General features: G+C 39.4%; 1 protein-coding gene and 2 long non-coding RNA genes across 3 annotated transcripts in view; 1 reads left to right on the top strand and 2 right to left on the bottom strand.

Moving 5' to 3' along the window:
- Nucleotides 1–20,000, top strand: part of LOC135099147 (E3 ubiquitin-protein ligase NEDD4-like) — an 83,477-nt gene that overhangs the window by 41,579 nt on the left and 21,898 nt on the right. The window contains exons 2-4 of the mRNA XM_064001601.1: nucleotides 10,863–10,985; nucleotides 11,654–11,858; nucleotides 12,649–12,822. The gene's annotated coding sequence lies outside the window, so the exon portion shown is untranslated. The remainder of the gene's footprint in view (nucleotides 1–10,862; nucleotides 10,986–11,653; nucleotides 11,859–12,648; nucleotides 12,823–20,000) is intronic.
- On the bottom strand, nucleotides 937–7,291 carry LOC135099150 (uncharacterized). Its single transcript, XR_010267719.1, has 4 exons — nucleotides 7,080–7,291; nucleotides 5,758–5,906; nucleotides 5,002–5,124; nucleotides 937–3,564 (listed from the first exon to the last, which is right to left on the bottom strand). It is a non-coding gene; the product is annotated as an uncharacterized LOC135099150 (long non-coding RNA).
- On the bottom strand, nucleotides 14,961–17,587 carry LOC135099154 (uncharacterized). Its single transcript, XR_010267727.1, has 2 exons — nucleotides 17,484–17,587; nucleotides 14,961–15,509 (listed from the first exon to the last, which is right to left on the bottom strand). It is a non-coding gene; the product is annotated as an uncharacterized LOC135099154 (long non-coding RNA).

Raw genomic sequence — 20,000 nt, 5'->3', positions numbered from 1 at the left:
TTTCTTTTTTTTCATTCATTGAGGTGATGAGTGAATGGCTGGCTGCAGTGCGTGAATAGAAGGTTACGTTATTAATACGCACTTAGAACTTACTGAAGGAATGAAGAGTTTAGTGGATAATTTGATAACTATTACTACTACTACTACTACTACTACTATTACTACTACTACTACTACTACTACTACTACTACTACTACTACGATGATTATTAAAATAGTTCAGCTTTGTAGTACATTTATTAGAAATCTTGTAGAGAAAACTGGTACATCATTATCCGCACTACCGATAATAATAATAATAATAATAATAATAATAATAATAATAATAATAATAATAAAAATAATAGTACTAAGAATGAAAACAATAATGAAATGAATAAATAAATAAATAAATAAATAAAAAACGGTTGAATGAGTGGTAATAATAATAATAATAATAATAATAATAATAATAATAACAATAATAATAATTTTTCTAGTACTATTTACATTGAAGATACAGAAATAAACACACAAACAAACATACACACGCACAAACACACACACATTCAGACATACGAGTGAAAAAACAAATTGAAAAAAAAAAGAAAAAGCATATTTTTTTCATTTTGTCACTCACAATCTGACTTTGTTGGTCAATAATCTACCGGTAATGGTTTTGTTTGTTTGTTTGTTTGTTTGTTAGAAGCGACATGAGGTATTTCTTGTGATATCCGAACGACACGCACAAACGCACGCACGCACGCACAGTTTGTATACATATCTGCCTATAAATGAAATAAAATCAACATTTACACAAAATTTTCATTATTTTTACTACGGTTCAATAAACGTGCATGGATGAATGGTGGCGCTGGTGGTTGTGTGCGTATGAATGCGTACACACACGCACGCACACACGCAGGCATGTACATCAAAGAGAAAGTGAACCAAAAATTTTGTGTACATGTGTGTGTGTGTGTGTGTGTGTGTGTGTGTGTGTGTGTGTGTGTGTGTGTGTGTGTGTGTGTGTGTGTGTGTGTGTCATTCATGTATATATTATGAATGACCTGTGTGTGTGTGCGTGTGTGTGTTTCTGTGTACGCTTGCATACATACATACACACATACATACGTACATACATACATACATACACACACACACACACACACACACACACACACACACAAGATCCCAGACTATGAAAGTAATAATAATAATAATAATAATAATAATAATAATAATAATAATAATAATAATAATAATAATAATAAAATATTTTAGTTTATGTACAAAAAATGAAATTGTAAAAATAAAAGAATTGAAAACTTTGCTGAAAATTTCCCTAAAATCTACGTTTTCTTCCAAAAATGTGACCGGAGGAGGAGGAGGAGGAGGAGGAGGAGGAGGAGGAGGAGGAGGAAAAGGAAGAGGAGGAGGAAAAGGAAGGAAACGGAAGACTAATGAAAAAATCAGTAAAAAAAATAAAGAGGACGAGGAGGAGAAGGAGGAGGAGGAGGAGGAGGAGGAGGAGGAGGAGGAGGAGGAGGAAGAAGATGACGAGGGAGGAGAAGGAGGAGGAGGAGAACGAAGAAAAAATCACAAAAAAATTAAGAAAAATAACATTGAAAAATAAAAAAGAAGAGGAGGAAGAGGAGGAGGAGGAGGAGGAGGAGGAGGAGGTTAAATAAGACCCGTTTAGGAGTACCTTAGACTCGCTATAAACCTACGCACGCACGCACGCACACACACACACACACACACACACACACACACACACACACACACACACACAATACCCGGAGGTTCTGAGGTTGATAATGACACACACACACACACACACACACACACACACACACACACACGTACACACGCACACACACACATATGTACACACAAACATACACACATTGTAATATTAGCGATGAATCTTACCTATTTAAGTATTATATATAGAAAAAATAAAATAAATAAAAAAAGACACCATTTCGAATATCTGCAAGGAGCCAAGTCGAATAATAATAATAATAATAATAATAATAATAATAATAATAATAATAATAATAATGATAATGTGTGTATGTTTGAATTATTTAACTTTTTATATTTTTCTTATTTAACTAACTACTCTTAAGAATTTTTTTTTTATTATAAAGATTAACTCACCTAGACTGTGTGTGTGTGTGTGTGTGTGTGTGTGTGTGTGTGTGTGTGTATGTGTGTGTGTGTGTGTGTGTGTTTTACCTTCTAATTATGGGACTAAGCGTGTGTACCAAGTATTTGTTTGTTTGTTTTAAGTGCAAACTGTTAATATATCCACGTGTTTGTTTGTTTGTTTGTTTACGTTGCTTTCAAGATGGCGGTTGTTTGTTTTTTTTTCCTGTTTTGTTTACATTTGCAAATCACGTGACCTTGTGTTTACATTTCAAAGTCACGTGGTTTTGTTTACATTATCTGGTCACGTGACTTTTTTTGTTTACATTTGAAAGTCACGTGGTTTTGTTTACATTATCTGGTCACGTGACTTTTTTGTTTACATTTGAAAGTCACGTGGTTTTGTTTACATTATCTGGTCACGTGACTTTTTGTTTATATTTGAAAGTCACGTGGTTTTGTTTACATTATCTGGTCACGTGACTTTTTTGTTTACATTTGTCACGTGGTTTTGTTTACATTATCTGGTCACGTGATTTTTTTGTTTACATTTCAAAGTCACGTGGTTTTGTTTACATTATCTGGTCACGTGACTTTTTTTGTTTACATTTCAAAGTCACTGTGGTTTTGTTTACATTGCTGGCATTGGTAACACGTTTAGTCCTGTTTGTACGTTACGATAAAGGGTGGAGAGGGGGAGGGGGCTGTGTGTGTGTGTGTGTGTGTGTGTGTGTGTGAGGGGTGGTGGTGTGTGTACCTTGCTATCTCGCCGAGAGAGAGAGAGAGAGAGAGAGAGAGAGAGAGAGAGAGAGAGAGAGAGAGAGAGAGAGAGAGAGAGAGAGATACAGCCTACAATAGCCACTAGATAGAAGGTAGTGTTTAACCACCTGACCTGAAACGATCCTCTCCAGCCCAAAATCTCCTCTCCAGCCCAAAAAACTTCCCTCCAGCCCAAAAAACTTCCCTCCAGCCCACAAAACCTTCTCTCCAGCCCAAAACATAACCTTCTCTCCAGCCCAAAACATTTCTCTCCAGCCCAAAAAGCTCCTCTCCAGACCCAAAAAAATTCTCTCCAGCCCAAAAAACTCCTCTCCAGCCCAAAAAACTCCTCTCCAGCCCAAAAAAACCTCTTTAAATAATCATAAAAAACTCCCCAAACACACCCAAACCTACCCAAAGCCACCAAAACACTCCCAAACACACCCACATTCCCTCTCTCTTATCTTCATTAGAGTGGAGATGGCCTGGCCCTCCCATTCCTGCCTCAGAGTCCTCTCCTCACTTCCCTCCTGCATCTCACTCACATTGGACAAGGACTCAAAATTATCCAGCATTAGGAAGTTCAGAAGGGCCCAGAGCTCCGCCAGGCTGTTCTGCAAGGGTGTCCCAGTAAACAGCAGCCAGTTCATGGGGGGAAAGGTGTTCAGGGACCTGTAAGGGGGGAGGGAGATGAATTAGGTTAGAGTGGCAGAGCAGTATGAGTGGAACCCCCCCAGACATGTGAAGCTTACTCCATACATGGACGGATAAGGCCCTTGTACAGAGTTAGCAGCTGGGGGGGTGAGAAAAACTGGCGGAGACGTCTCAGAACACCTAACTTCATAGAAGATGTTTTAGCTAGAGATGAGAGGTGAAGTTTCCAGTTCAGATTATAAGTAAAGGACAGACCGAGGATGTTCAGTGTAAAAGAGGGGGACAGTTGAGTGTCATTGAAGAAGAGGGGATAGTTGTCTGGAAGGTTGTGTCGAGTTGATAGATGGAGGAATTGAGTTTTTGAGGCATTGAACAATACCAAGTTTGCTCTGCTCCAATCAGAAATTTTAGAAAGATCAGAAGTCAGGCATCCTGTGGCTTCCCTGCATGAAATGTTTACTTCCTGAAGGGTTGGACATCTATGAAAAGATGTGGAAAAATGAAGATTGGTATCATCAGCATAGGAGTGAATAGGACAAGAAGTTTGGTTTAGAAGATCACTGAAGAATAATAGGAAGAGAGTGGGTGACAGGAGAGAAACCTGAGCAACACCACTGTCAACAGGTTCAGAAGACAGTGACCATCTACCGCAGCAGCAAAAGAACAGTCACAAAGGAAATTTGAGATGAAGTTACAGAGAGAAGGAAAGAACCCATAGATGGCTAGTTTGGAAATCAGATTTGTGCCATACTATATCAAAAGCTTTTGATATGTCTAAGGCAACAGCAGTCTCTGAAGGAGGATGACCAAGACTCACTAAGGAAAGTAAGAAGATCACCAGTAGAGCAGCCTTGACAGAACCCATACTAGCAATCAGATAAAAGGTTATGGAGTGATAGATATTTAACAATCTTCCTGCTGAGGAGAGATTCAAAAACTTTAGATAGGCAGGAAATTAAATCAACAGGATGGTATTCTGAGGGATTAGAACAGTCAGTCACCCTTTTTAGGAATAGGCTGAATGTAGGCAAACTTCCAGCAAAGAAGGAAAGGTAGATGTTGACAGACAGACAGCTGAAAGAGTTTGACTAGGCAAGGTGCAAGCACGGAGGCACAGTTCTGGAGAACAATAGGAGGGACCCCATCAGGTCCATAAACCTTTCAAGGATTTGGGCCAGCAAGGGCATGGACAACATCATTGTGAAGAGTTTTAATAAGTAGCATGAAGTAGTCAGAGGGTGGAGGAGAGGGAGGAACAAGCCCCCTGATTTGTGGGCACAGATTCAGGATTTTTTTTTTTGGCAAACTTTTTTTTTCATCAGGGGTGGAGGGTGCAAACCTTCTCACCACTTTTGTGGCGTTCTCTATTTGTGAAGTGACACGACACAATTAAAAACTTTCGGATTTTTGAATTTTGGATAGAGAATTCTCAGCTGTACCAACAAAAGTATTGACCTGAATGTTGGTGCCTGCAGTCAAAACCACCAGTCAGTCACAAGGCTCCAGTAAGTTTTGCTTCTTGCTTCTGAGTTACGGAAGTCTCCCAAGGTCTCTTCCACCCGCTGCTTGTGTTACCACCTGCGGAGAAACGCGCACATCTACACTCCAGTCGCTTGATGGATGCATTTGATTCACAACTTTGTCCAGAATTTAACCATTTACTATAACATTACAGCTGGAAACATTTATAAGCACATTCATGAAAGGAAAGAATTACAGTAGCAGAATGTGCAATTTCTAGCCAGTATACTGTATAGACATGGCTAGGAAAGAAAATAAATGCTTCATGTTGGTCTGGGAATCAGGAAAGATGTGATAAAAATAGTAGTTATAGTGTTCATTACCAGATGGATAACTATTTTGTCACACTCTTGTCTCTGGTAAAAGTCACTCACAAAAATGATGGACCCAGGGCAGGTCTTTTTTCTAATCAACATTTCCACATGAAGGGCAGCACTTCACTCTAAGGAAGGGAACCAAAATAAATCTCTCTCTCTCTCTCTTTCTGTTTAATAGGCTGTTTGGATAACTATTTCACTGGAGAGAGAGAGAGAGAGAGAGAGAGAGAGAGAGAGAGAGAGAGAGAGAGAGAGAGAGAGAGAGAGAGAGAGAGAGAGAGAGAGAGAGAGAGACACACACACACACACACACACACACACACACACACACACACACACACACACACACACACACACACACACACACACACACCTGGTGGAGCCTCTGTCTCATGGGTCCACACCATCAGTTGAAGCGCCGGCACCCTCTGAACTCCCAGGGACGCACAACCCCATCCTCTGGTTCTAGCCATTTTAATTCAATTACTACATGTAGTTTCCCCTGAGAGATTCCAAGTCCACCTGTTAAGGAGAGAAGTTCTTTGTCAGTATACAATGGATAACAATTTGCTACAAGGTTTCCTCTGACTACAGTAGAGCCTTACCTCTCCTACTACAAATAGTAGTAGTAGTAGTAGTAGTAGTAGTAGTAGTAGTAGTAGTAGTATATGAATAAATAGATAAATAACTAGATAGATACATAAATTAATTAATTAATTAATTTTAAAAAAGGAGAAAGGAGATAAAGAAGCAAGACATGATACTTTAATGAATTTGTGTGTGTGTGTGTGTGTGTGTGTGTCCATTACTATAGGTGATATGAAGTATTAATTAAAGTGAGGCTAACATTTGGTGTTGCTTGTCCCTGCAGTGGTAGGTTAGTTAGGTCAGGCCAGGTTCATCTGCTAACATGACTCATAACCAAACAGGTCACTGGTAATGCTTAAGAGAGCAGGTCATGGCATAACTCTTCATCAACACTGACAAACACCCACTAATTATTTCAAAGGAACTTAACTGTGTTCATAAAAGGTGAGGTAAGATTTATACATTTAAAAGTATCTTATCTGTGTGTGTGTGTGTGTTGAAGATAAACGTATCCAGTATGTCACAATTCTTCCCAAATATGAGACACCTGAAGAGGGAAAAGTGCAAGAGGAGAGACAAATACCTTTTCTCCTTTTTCTGAAGGAGTGACACGAGCCAAGGGCAACAAAAATCCAATAAAAACAGAAATCTCACTGAAATGCCAGGCCTATAAAAATTTAGGTTTTATTATAGTTTAAGCCATTACACACTACGTGGTAATAACCTACCTCATTTTGTTCTTCTCACTATTCACATCATTTCTAACGATTACACTACTTGTCGGAAATTAATAATAATAACGCCGTGGGCCGTGGGTACAGATTGGAAACATTGGCTTAAACTATAAATTTACCAGTGTTTTTTTACTGTTTTTTTGTGGTTAGATGTTTTGAATATCTAAATGACCGCCTGCCTGATTGACTGGCTAATTAATTGACTATTTCAGCTTGGTTTAGTGCCTGACTGACTGATTGACTGAATGCCAACCTCTCTCTCACACACACACACACATATATACACGCACACACACTTACCTAATATACAAAACAAATATTTTCTCACAATTATCTATTAAGTCTTATTTACCAGCCTTATTACAGCTCTCACCTTATTTACTGGCACCAATACGCCTTTCCCTGATTCTGCTACTTCTCCTGCCCCTCTCTGCCTGCTGTCGTCCTTCTACGAGTATTTGCTCTATTTCCTTCGTTTATTATTATTTTTATCTCCTTGCCTCGCTCCGGACCCGTGATCAGCTGTTTGTTTACATTGTAAGTGTTGCCAATCCACGGTACCTTCATTATTATTATTATTTTTTTTTTACATTATTTCGGCTTTTTATTTAGTCATACTCGTAATATTTAGTTTCAACGTAACCCGCATGACGAAATATTAACAAATGAACTCTTCCGTGAAATGAAAACCCGCCAAAATTCAACTTTTTTAAAAATATAAGCAGACATGATCCGGACGTCCGTATATATTAGCCAATATTTACTTTATTTCTCGTCACCATAAGTCACCCGTGGCAGTGAATGGAGCCACATGACTATGCTTTCATGTCCGCTGGTCAGACCTAACCGCCACTGCCTAGTTTAAGTCTGACGGAAGGTTTAACAGGCCAGGGGTGAGCTGCGGCAGGCTGGCCCGTCATACCTCACACCCCTTTATTTCCCTCACACACATTAATACACTCGTTACACACACTCATCCACCTACTGCCACTTACCTGTGCACAAATCACCCCAGTAGTCTGCTCCTCACACAACAAAACACTGTAAATTACGATAAATATTGAGAGACAGCAGATTTATTTATTTTTTATTGTCTTCCTCAGTGTACCTGGGAAACACCGTGCAGTGCGGTTGTGTGTGTGTCCTCTTTTCATTTAAACACCAGGGAACGGGACCACAGAGGCACAGGAGGTCAATAATTATTAAGGTGAGTTTAGTAGTGACAGGTAGCAGAGGTCTGGCTTCAACCTACGACACTACCTGGAAAACACTGGAAATACCTGGAAAATACTTGATACTTAATAGCAAAAGGGGAGAAGAGAAGAGAGAATATAATGCTATTTATCATGGAATAGAGGCGGACACACACACACACACACACACACACACACACACACACAGATATACACACACACACACACACACACACACACACACACACACACACATATATATATATACACACACACGCATACACACAGCTGAAATTAATCCAGAAAACAGAGAAATAACCTTCATAACAACCACAAATAATAAGGAAAGAGAGATAGCCAACCTTGTTTTTATCTGAGCCCCCTCCCAGCCCTCCCGCGGCCGCCATGATGGATTGCCAGAGTCTACCCCAGGTTCCAATATTCTTTCTATTTTCTTAACTTATATATTTAGGCTTTTTAACTAAGATTTTATGGTTTGTAAAAATATTTGGTGGTGTTTTGAGTGTTTTGCGTGCGAGTGTTAAGGGAAACATGTCGATTATGAGGTTGTTTCAGCGTAAATAAGTGTTGCTGTTTGCCGTTAAATTTTTCATACCGCCAAACATAATTTTTTATTTCAGCCGCTAGGCAAGATTTTATGGGCTCAAAAAATCGTTTATTGTTTTTTAAATATGTTATGATGCTTTTGAGTGAAATACGTGGACTTTTAGAGGGGTTTTAGACCCGTTGAAAACTCAAAAAGTCGACATTTATAAATTATTTATTTATTTATTTCAGCTTCCGGTTAACTTCTGATTGTTTGTAAAAATAGTTTCGATTTTTTAAAGTGTATTGTGTTCGTGAGAAATGAGATTTGTGGACTTTGGAGTGTTTTTTTTTATCGTGTTTGTTCGAACACTTTTTCATATAGTTATTTAAATATAGCTTTATTATTACTGAAGCTTGGAATATTTTTATATCTCCAGAATTAATTTAAAATTATGCCCTTTCATAATATGTAAAGCATTCCGGCCTAGCTCCATTTTTGCGAGGGGTCATTTTCAAAATCATTTGCGTAACGTAAATATGGCGGACGTGACGTCATCAGCCGCCTTCATCCGGGGACCGAGACCCTGGACCTTCCCACCTGCCAGTGCCCTTCCATCAGTATTTAGTGTTATTTCCTATATTTTCCAGCTGTTTTCATGCATAGAGAAGAATAGAAAGAGGAGTGAATTCTTCGTTTCTGTGGCGTTTTAAAAAGGCAGGGGATGTTTTTTTTATATATTTTTTTATTTTTTTGTGTTTTTTTTTTAGATTTTGGTGTTTTTCAAGTTTGTTTGGGTAGAAATTGTTGTTTTTTCGCTGTCCTTGGGTAGGTGTGTGTCTCTTCTGGGGTGTTTTGAAAGGAAATTAAGTATTATTTAAGTGTTTTTGGCTAGAAATGTGTGTTTTTTGATGTGTTTAAAGAAAATCGCATGTTTTTCAGTGTGTTTGGGTAGAAATGTATGTTTTTTTGGGTGTTTTGAAAGGAAATCACGTGTTTTTTCAGTGTTTTTTGCGTAGAAATTAATGTTTTTGAGGTATTTCTGACCGGTAATCAGTGTTTTCTTTGAGTACTGTTAATAGAAATAGCTGTTCTGGGCCGAATTTGTGTTTTTTGAGTATTAAAAGGAGAAAAATAGTGCTGCTAGGTGTTATTGGGCAGGAAAATTTGTGTTGCTAGGTGTTTTTGGGGAGGAAAATTTGTGTTGCTAGGTGTTTTTGGGGAGGAAAATTGTGCTTCTAGGTGTTTTTGGGGAGGAAAATTGTGTTTGAAGGTGTTCTTTGGGGAGGAAAATTGTGCTTCTAGGTGTTTTTGGGGAGTAAAATTGTGTTTCTGGGTGTTTTTGGGGAGGAAAATTGCATTTCTAGGTGTTTTTGGGGAGGAAGATTGTGCTTCTAGGTGTTTTTGGGAGGAAAATTGTGTTCCTAGATGTTTTTGGGAAGGAAAATTGTGTTTCTGGGTGTTTTTGGGGAGGAAAATTGTGTTTCTGGGTTGTTTTAGGGGAGGAAAATTGTCTTTCTAGGTGTTTTAGGAGAGTAAAATTGTTTCTGGGTGTTTTTGGGGAGGAAAATTGTGTTGCTAGATGTTTTTGGGGAGGAAAATTGTTTATGGGTGTTTTTGGGGAGGAAAAATGTGTTTCTAGGTGTTTCTGGTGTGTGTGTGTGTGTGTGTGTGTGTGTGTGTGTGTGTGTGTGTGTGTTGCCTTGTCTTTCGTTGTACAGATGCTTATGCAGTGTGTGTGTGTGTGTGTGTGTGTGTGTGTGTGTGTGTTGCCTTGTCTTTCGTTGTACAGATGCTTATGCAGTGTGTGTGTGTGTGTGTGTGTGTGTGTGTGTTGCCTTGTCTTTCGTTGTACAGATGCTTATGCAGTGTGTGTGTGTGTGTGTGTGTGTGTGTGTGTGTGTGTGTGTGTGTGTTGCCTTGTCTTTCGTTGTAGCCTTCAGAAAAAAAATATTAAAGTTTTTACAGTGGGAAAATTTTGGTGGTGAGTGAGAAAATGACTCAAATATTACCTGAAATTTAACCTGATGTGGTGGAGCCTCACACTCCTCAGCTGCCCCTAACCAAACCTAACCTAACCCAAAGAAGCCTACCCGAACTTCTGTCTGGTGCTTCCTCCTCCCCAAGACTGGCTATCTCGTGTCATAATCCCAAGCTAGCCTAACCTAACCCTACCTAACCTAACCTAAGCAATTCTAACCTAGCCAAACCTTATCTAAGCAAGCCTAACCTAGCCAAGCCTAACCTAACCTAAAGAAGCCTACCCTAACCTAACCTAGCCTAACCTAACCTAACCTAACCTAACCTAGCCTAACATAACCTAACCTCGTCTAACTTAACGAAGCATAGCCAAACCTAACCTAACCTACATCCTCTTCCCACGGCCCCACTTAACCAAACCTAACGTAACTTTCAGAGCAACGGCAACCCTCCAATCCGGCAAGCAGTTGGCGGCAGCGATGGCGGTGGCGGCAGCAGTGGTGGCGAGGCGGACGGCAGGGACAGAGGGGCAGTACAGGGTGCGGACATCAAGGAGAAGGTGAGCAGGGTGTTGTGTTGGTGTGTGTTGCTAAGCTGAGATGCAATATTTGTCACTCAACACTCGTGCAACACTGCCTCCATGCACAAGTGTGTCGGGAAAATGATTTAAAGTCGTAAAAATGTTCTTGTTTTACTTTATTTATTTATTTATTTATTTTGTTTTATTTTTTGTATATATAGGAGGGACACTGGTCAAAGGGAACTAAGTACAATAAGAAAAAAATACTGAGAAAAAATAAAAGATAAAAAAGACCTCACTTAACCTAACCTAACCTAACATAAGCTAACTTAACCTAAAATAACGTAGCCTAACCTCTTTTAACCTAACATAACTTAACCTAACTTAACTTAACCTAACTTAACTTAACCTAACCTAACCTAACTTAACCTAACCTCTTTTAACCTAACCTAACCTAACTTAACCTAACATAACTTAACCTAACCTCACTTAACCTCACTTAACCTAACCTAACGTAACTTAACCTAACCTAACCTAACCTCACTTAACCTAACCTCACTTAACCTAACCTCACTTAACCTCACTTAACCTAACCTAACGTAACTTAACCTAACCTAACCTAACCTCACTTAACCTAACCTCACTTAACCTAACCTAACCTAACCTCACTTAACCTAACGTAACCTAACCTAACCTAACACCCACAGAGGAACGCACGGACAAGCAAGGTGTTATTCGGCAGTCTGATCCTGGACCTGGTCGGCTTCATGGCGGTGGTGCCTCTGTGTCCTGCTCTCCTTGACTGTTACTCCAAGCACAACACCAGCGGCTTGTATTCCTCTCAGCTCTCCTGTGTGACTTATTACCAACATATCATCGGTTTCGCTGCGAGGTTCCATTCTGTCTTGTTTGGTAATTGAGTGGGTTTGTTGTGTTTTGTATTGGTTTATATATTTTTAGCTTGTTTTTATTATTATTTTTTTCAATTTTTTTTATCCTATTATCTATTTATTTATTTTTTGTTTGTTTGTTTGTTTACAGGGTGTGTGTGTGTGTTTGTTTGTGTTCCTGCTGTTCAGTATTGCAGCTTGTTTTCTTTATTATTGTTATTTTGTGTTTTATTCTATTTCAGTGTTCTGAGGGAGTCTTCAGGTGTTTTTGGGGTGTTTTTGGAGTGTTTTGGGGTGTTTTTGGTGTGTTGTGAAGTGTTTTGATGTGTTTTGGGGTGGTTAAGGGGTGTTTTGAAGTGTTTTGTGGTGTTGTGGAGGTGTTTTGGGATTTTTGGTGTGTTTTAAAGTGTTTTGGGATGTTTTTGGAATGTTTTGATATGTTTTGAAATGTTTAGGAGTATTTTTGGAGTATTTTGGTGTGTTTTTGGAGTGTTTTGGGATGTGTTTGTAGTGTTTTGGGGTGTTTTGGGGTATTTTGAAGGTGTTTTGGTGTGTTTTTGGAGTGTTTTGGGGTATTTTGGGATGTTTTGGTGTGTGTTGGGTTATTTTGAGAGTGTTTTGGTGTGTTTTGGAATATTTTGAGGGTGTTTAAAGGTGTTGTGGTAGTTTAAAATACATTGTTAGTTTACTTTTTTTTACTTTTTATTTTCTTATGCATTATTTTATTTCTTATTTATATTGTGGTGTGTTGTCGGTGTGTCCTAACCTAACCTAACCAGCCTACCCTCTCCTAACCTCCCCTCAACCCACAGGCACTGATTGGCGTGACATTCAGCATAGGCTTCACCGTCGGGCACACTGTGGGGCCTGCGTTCTCCCGCTGGGGAAGTACTGGGTGGTTCGCGGCCTCGGCTGTCTACGCACGCACTCTCACTGTGGCTAACATAATATTCTTTGCTGTCTTCTTCCAGGAATTGCTGCCTGAGGTGTGTGTGTGTGTGTGTGTGTGTGTGTGTCTCTCATTTTTTTTTTTTTATTATGTATATTTTTTTTGTTTTTGTATAATTTTTGCTTATTTTTTTTTTCCTTTCATTTTTTCTTTCTTTGCTTATTTTGTAATTTGTTTGTATTTCCTTGTGTCTCTGAATGTTGTTAAAGAAAGGTGCATTGTGAGTAAAGCATCATTTTCTCTTTCCTTTCCTCATTTCTTTACTTTTCCCTCTTATTCCTTCCTTTCTGTCATCATTACAAACCCTTTCTATTCATTACAAACCCTTTCTCTCATTTTCCTTACCATAAACCATCAAAACATCTTAACAATCTCATTTAAATCACTTTTCTTCTCATTATCATCTGTTTGTTTACATTCTCTTGCTTTCTTTCACTTATTAATTCATTACACTCCTGTTTGTGTGTTTAGGAATGTTTTGAGATATTTTGGGGTGTTTTGGAGGTGTTTTGGGGTGTTTTTTTCAAGTGTTTTGAGGTAAATTGTCTGTTTTTTGGGTATATTTGTCTGTTTTTGTCTGTTTTTTGGGTATTATTGGGGTTTTGGAGGTGTTTTGGGGGTGTTTTTGCAAGTGTTTTGAGTTAAATTGTCTGTTTTTGGGTGTTTAATGGTGTTTTGGGAGTGTTTTGCAAGTTTTTGAGGTAAATAGTGTGTTTTGGGGTGTTTAATGGTGTTTTGAGAGTGTTTTGAGGTAAATTGTCTGTTTTTGGGTGTTTAATGGTGTTTTGGGAGTGTTTTGCAAGTTTTTGAGGTAAATAGTGTGTTTTGGGGTGTTTAATGGTGTTTTGGGAGTGTTTTGCAAGTGTTTTGAGGTAAATAGTGTGTTTTGGGGTGTTTAATGGTGTTTTGAGAGTGTTTTGCAAGTGTTTTGAGGTAAATAGTGTGATTTGGGGTGTTTAATTTTGTTTTGGGAGTGTTTTGCAAGTGTTTTGAGGTAAATAGTGTGTTTTGGGGTGTTTAATGGTGTTTTGAGAGTGTTTTGCAAGTGTTTTGAGGTAAATAGTTTGTTTTGGGGTGTTTAATGGTGTTTTGGTGGTGTTTCAGGGTTATATAGGGGTGTTTGGGGGTGATCTAGGGTAAGTAGTGTTATCAAGGCTGTAGTGGAAGTTACTGTGGGTTTTCAAAGGGTGTTTCCATGGTGATTCACTTGTATTTTATCCCTTGTACAGTAAAACTCCCTTTCCCTGAGTTGGCAACACTGTTTGTTTACGTTCGCTGTTGTCTCGTCGTGTGTGAGTCAGATTTGTGTCTTGTTCTTCCACCGCAGGGCAGAAGGAGGAGGGACATTGGTGCCAGTTTGACCGAGGCTTGGGAGGTGATCAATCCTAGGGCTCTGTTCTCCGTCAGCTGTGTCAAGGGCCTGGGCAGAGAAGGTGTGTGTGTGTGTGTTTGTATGTTCAGTATTCTGTGTTTGTTCGTGTTTGTAGTATTGTGTGTGTGTGTGTGTGTGTGTGTGTGTGTGTGTGTGTGTGTGTGTACTAGCAAATATTCCTTTATGTTTACTCCTGAAACACACACACACACACACACACACACACACACCACCTCCCGTTCCTCCTCCTCCTCCTCTCCCTTCATTCATATACACACACACACACACACACACACACACACACACACACACACACACACACACACACACACACACACACACACACACACACACACACACACACACACACACACACACACACACACACACACACTACCTCCCGTTCCTCCTCCTCCTCCTCCTCTCCCTTCATTCATAAACATCTGTCTTTCTCTCTCTCTGTAGAACGCATGAAATTAATACAACTTAGCCGAGTTTACTTCCTCTACCTGTTCCTGTATTCCAGCCTGGAGTTAACGCTGATCTTCGCGACCCACCACAAGCATAGTTACGACTCGTTGGCGCAGGACCGCAAGTTTTCCTTCCTGGGCCTGGTCATGGCAATTACACAGAGAGGGTTTATGCGAAGTGTTAAGACTGGAACTGAAAAAGCAACTGCCAATTAGGTGTTCTGGGGTTTGTGTGTGTGTGTGTGTGTGTGTGTTGGAGAGGGTTTGTGTGTGTGTGTGGCCGGGAAAGGGTTGCCTGTGTGTGTGTTTTCAAGGGTGTTTTTCATGGTTCGAGTTTAACAGGGTGTAGTGGAAGTTACTGGGGTTTTCAAGGGTGTTTTTCATGGTTTTTGTTTAACAGGGTGTAGTGGAAGTTACTGGGGTTCTCAAGGGTGTTTTCATGGTTTTTGTTTAACAGGGTGTAGTGGAAGTTACTGGGGTTTTCAAGGGTGTTTTCATGGTTCGAGTTTAACAGGGTGTAGTGGAAGTTACTGGGGTTTTCAAGGGTGTTTTCATGGTTCTAGTCTAACAGGCTGTAGTGCAAGTTACTGGGGTTTTCAAGGGTGTTTTCATGGTTCTAGTTTAATGGGCTGTAGTGGAAGTTACTGAGGTTTACAAAGTATATTTTCAAATCTATATTTTTACTGTGTAGAATTACAATATAAAACAACAGGATTTATCAGTAACACTATTATTAAACCCACCACTGCCTCCACTACCACCCTCACCATCCACAGTGGTTAATGACGATGACTCCTGCTTTCATCCTCATCGGGGCTAGCAAGACCAACCTGGGGCTGTACTCTGGACTGACGCTGTATGCCATAGGTGGGTCTGTAGGGGCTGGGATAACAGATAATTAAAATAAACACTCAAACACTTTTAAAAACACAAAATTCATGCTGGTATACACTTAAAAACACACTGAAATACTTACTAAGACTGGTGTACACATGTAAACTTGTACACAAACACTGGTGTACACTCAGAAACACACAGACACTTGGTAAGGCTGGTACACACACACAAACCCATAAGAGATACTGGTATATGCTCACAAACCTCTACATATATTAAGTAAGGCTTGTATACACCAATCTAAATGTAGGTTGAAGAGATACCTTTTACTCTCTCTTTCTCTCTTTCTCTCTCTCTGTCCTACACCTCAGTACACCCCTGCTATCCACCCTTACACCATAAATACACCCTATCTGACCTCTGCATCTTATTAAACTACCCTGTTTGTCCCCTACATCCTCAGTTTCTCCCCTACACCCTCAGTAAACCCTGTGTATCTTACCTGTTTGTCTGTCTGTGTGTCTATCCCCTTACACTTCATAACACCCCTGCCAGCCCCCTGCTTACCACCCCCCCTCCCCTCTCTTAGGTTCCTCTTTGATGGTGCCCTGCCTCACTGCCCTCGCCTCCTGTCACAGCACGGCCTCTCACAAGGGTACCCTGTTTGGCATTCGGAGGTCACCAGGGGCTGTTCCAAGGGCGTTCGGACCTGTTGTGACCAATAGGTTTGTTTGTGTTGTTCGAGAGTGTTTAGCTGTGTTTTGTGTGTTTTTTGGTGTGTTTTGAGGTGTTTTGGGGGTTTTTGGGTGTTTTAAGGGTGTTTTGGGTGTATTTTTGGGTGTTTTGGTATGTTTGGCTGTGTTTTGTGTGTGTTTTTGGTGTGTTTTGAGGTGTTTTGGATGTGTTTTGGGGTGTTTTTGGGTGTTTTGGGTGTATTTTTGGGTGTTTTGGGTGTTTTGGTATGTTTAGCTGTGTTTTTGGTGTGTTTTGGGGTGTTTTGGGTGTATTTTAGAGTGTTTTGCTGTGTTTTGTGTGTGTTTTTGGTGTGTTTGTGGGGTGTTTTGGGGTGTTTTTGCGTGTGTTTTGTGTGTTTGGAAGTCTGAGGCTGTGTTTTTGGGTGTTTTGGGTGTATTTTAGGGTGTTTTAGGATGTTTAGCTGTGTTTTGTGTGTGTTTTTAGTGTGTTTTGGGGTGTTTTGGATGTGTTTGTGGGTGTTTTGGGTGTTTTGGTATGTTTGGCTGTGTTTTGTGTGTGTTTTGGATGTGTTTGGGTGTGTTTGGGGGTGTTTTGGGGGTGTTTGGATGTGTATGGATATATTTAAGGGTGTTTTTGGTGTGTTTGGGGGTGTAGAGGTGTGTTTGGGTGTGTGGGACAATGTTTTGGGGGTGTAGAGGTGTGTGTTGGTGTGTTTGGGTGTATTTTGTTGTGTTGTCTGTGTTGTTTGGGTCTCTCTCTCTCTCTCTCTCTCTGCAGGATTCTGGGTAATGTGGGCAGAAGTGTGCTATATTGTAGACAGCCTCTCCATGCTGCTGCCGCTAGTGATGCAGCAGGCCTACTGAGCTCCCTGCCACGCCCTCAGCCTGTTTATATTAGCCAGGTTAAGGAGGAAGGATGTTGGGCTGATGTTGGCCTATTTATGTGGTTTTTGGGCTAGTTTTGGGCGGTTTTTTGTCACGTGTTCCTTCTTTTGGGCTAGTTTTGGGCGGTTTTTTGTCGTGTTCCTTCTTTTGGGCTATCATTATCTATTTTTGTTCTTTTATTTTTCATGGTTCCAGTGACAGTTTAAGAGGCTGTGGTGGAAGTTATTAGGGTTTTCAAGGGTGTTTTCATGGTTCCAGTGACAGTTTAAGAGGCTGTGGTGGAAGTTATTGCGGTTTTCAAGGGTGTTTTTATGGTTCTAAAATTTAACATGCTGTAGTGGAAGTTATTAGGGTTTTCAAGGGTGTTTTCATGGTTCCAGTGATAGTCTAAGAGGCTGTAGTGTGCAAACTCTCTTGTCAGGGTGTAAACTCACCTTACCTTAATAAAATGTTGATTAATATTCCTCTAGTTTCATTTTTCACTCATATTTTTGTGTTGACTGTCTTGTAGGGAGCTTACGGTGTGTGTGTGTCTGTTTCTCCTATAATGAGGATGATAATGATGATATTGATAAAGAAAAACAAATAAAAAAAATACTTATAAAAATTAAGTATTTTTTTTTTATATATATTTTCACCAATAATTAAAAGGAATCATAAAATGTTTTCTTTTCTAAATATTATGTAACCAAAAAACTAACGTCATTCAAAATAACAACAGTAATAATAATAATAATAATAATAATAGTATGAGAACCAATATTACTGTATGTTATATATGCGTATTACCATATATTTAGTTTGAATATATTTGTGGGAGTCCTTGTATGTGCACGTGAGGCCCCCGTTAGCAAGATTTGGCGGGAGAGTTCGCTTAGGGAGGCCAACCCACGCGCAGTTACCGCCAAGAATTAGCCGCGAGTGGGGGTGCGCTTCCCTTGCTGCCTTTCTCTTCCTTTGTTCTGCTCTGTTTGTTGTCGCAGTACAAGAGAAGAGTGCAGATAAATAGTTTGTGATCCCAGGAGAACACAAGAATCCGTGATATGAAGAAAAAACTGGGAAAAGTAAGTATATTATGGTGATGTGTGTGTGTGTGTGTGTGCGTGGACGCGTGGCTGGTGACCGTTCCTTTCCGGTGCTGGCCACAAGCTTTTGGTTATGTCAGGCCTCCACCACTGCCATGTGTAGGTCTGGAGGTCAGGTCAGGTCATGTTAGGTCACCATCAGTGTCACGTGTAGGCCTCGTGAGTTTTTGCAGCTTGGTCATGATGCTCGAGTCGTTAAATTTGAAGAGACGTAGGCCATCTTGCCGTTACCTTCACTATGATTTTATTACATCTCCACTATATACGTGTTTGTACCTCGCAGCTTCCCGTATTGAGTTAATGCATCTTCACTACATGCCAGCCGTTATTTCGTGGAGTTTTTGGTGTCAGTTTAATGCATCTTCACTACATGCCAGCCGTTATTTCGTGGAGTTTTGGTGTCAGTTTAATGCATCTTCACTACATGCCAGCCGTTATTTCGTGGAGTTTTTGGTGTCAGTTTAATGCATCTTCACTACATGCCAGCCGTTATTTCGTGGAGTTTTGGTGTCAGTTTAATGCATCTTCACTACATGCCAGCCGTTATTTCGTGGAGTTTTTGGTGTCAGTTTAATGCATCTTCACTACATGCCAGCCGTTATTTCGTGGAGTTTTGGTGTCAGTTTAATGCATCTTCACTACATGCCAGCCGTTATTTCGTGGAGTTTTGGTGTCAGTTTCGCTTATTTATTTTATATCGACACTACGCCAACTAACTCCTTATTTCGTGTTTCGGCCTTGCATTTATTTATTTTTTTCTTATTTTCATCTTCCCTACATCAACTAACTGCTTATTTCATACTGTGGCCTTGCAGTTTCCCTTATTTTCCTATTTTTTTTTTTTTATCTTCGCTACATCAACTGACTGCGTATTTATTTGGATTTCCCCTTATTTTCTTGTGTTCATCTTCACTACTCTAACCAACTGATTTCGTGGTGTTTTAGCCTTGTATTTTTTCACTTATTTATTTTTCATCTTCACTACGTAAGTCTTATATTTCAAATTTTGGCCTTTTATTTATTGATTTATTTTATTTATTTATTTATTTATTTATTTATTTATTTATTTATTTATTTATTTATTTTTATATATATAACTATACCAACTAAGTCATTTTGTGATTTTTGATGTTGCAGTTTTCCTTATTTTGTTATTTTAATATTTCCTTAACGTAAGTCGTATTTCAAATTTTGGCCTTTTATTTATTTATTTTTTTTTTTTTATTTTATTTTTTTATATATATATATATAACTATACCAACTAAGTCATTTTGTGATTTTTATATTGCAGTTTTCCTTATTTTGTTATTTTAATATTTCCTTAACAATATTAAGTTGAACCCATAACTTGTCCTGCCTCCTCCTCCTCCTCCTCCTCCTCCTCCTCCTCCTCCTCCTCCTCCTCCTCCTCTTATATTTAATTTGATCTTTCAGGAGAAGAAAAAAGAAGAAAAGAGGAGGAGAAAGAGAAGATGAATGAAATGAAGTCCATCATTACAGAAGAAGAGGAAGCAGAGGAAGAGGCAGCCCTATACCTCTCAAGAAACTACAAGGTTCTTCAGTAAGTATTTACCTACTTAGTTGTGCTTTGTGGGAAAAGAGTTATGCTCATGCTGTCCTCCTTATCTTTTAATATCTAACTAAGCCTTAAATCCATGTAGACTTTATGCATTTATCATCTCATCCAGACTACTCCATACATCGGTACTTCTACACGAGAAACTATACTTTGTGACGTCTCTCCTACGAGCACTAGAATAAAAACTCACTTAGTTTGTAACACGATCTGCCTCTTGTAAATCCAAATTGTTGCTTCATTATTTCATTTCCTTCTAGGTACTGCAACCATTTATCCTTCACCAGTCACACAT

This window comes from Scylla paramamosain, unplaced genomic scaffold (genome assembly GCF_035594125.1).
Source record: "Scylla paramamosain isolate STU-SP2022 unplaced genomic scaffold, ASM3559412v1 Contig107, whole genome shotgun sequence".
Classification (NCBI taxonomy): Eukaryota; Metazoa; Arthropoda; class Malacostraca; order Decapoda; family Portunidae; genus Scylla; species Scylla paramamosain.
This window is presented reverse-complemented; position numbering and strand designations above follow the sequence as displayed.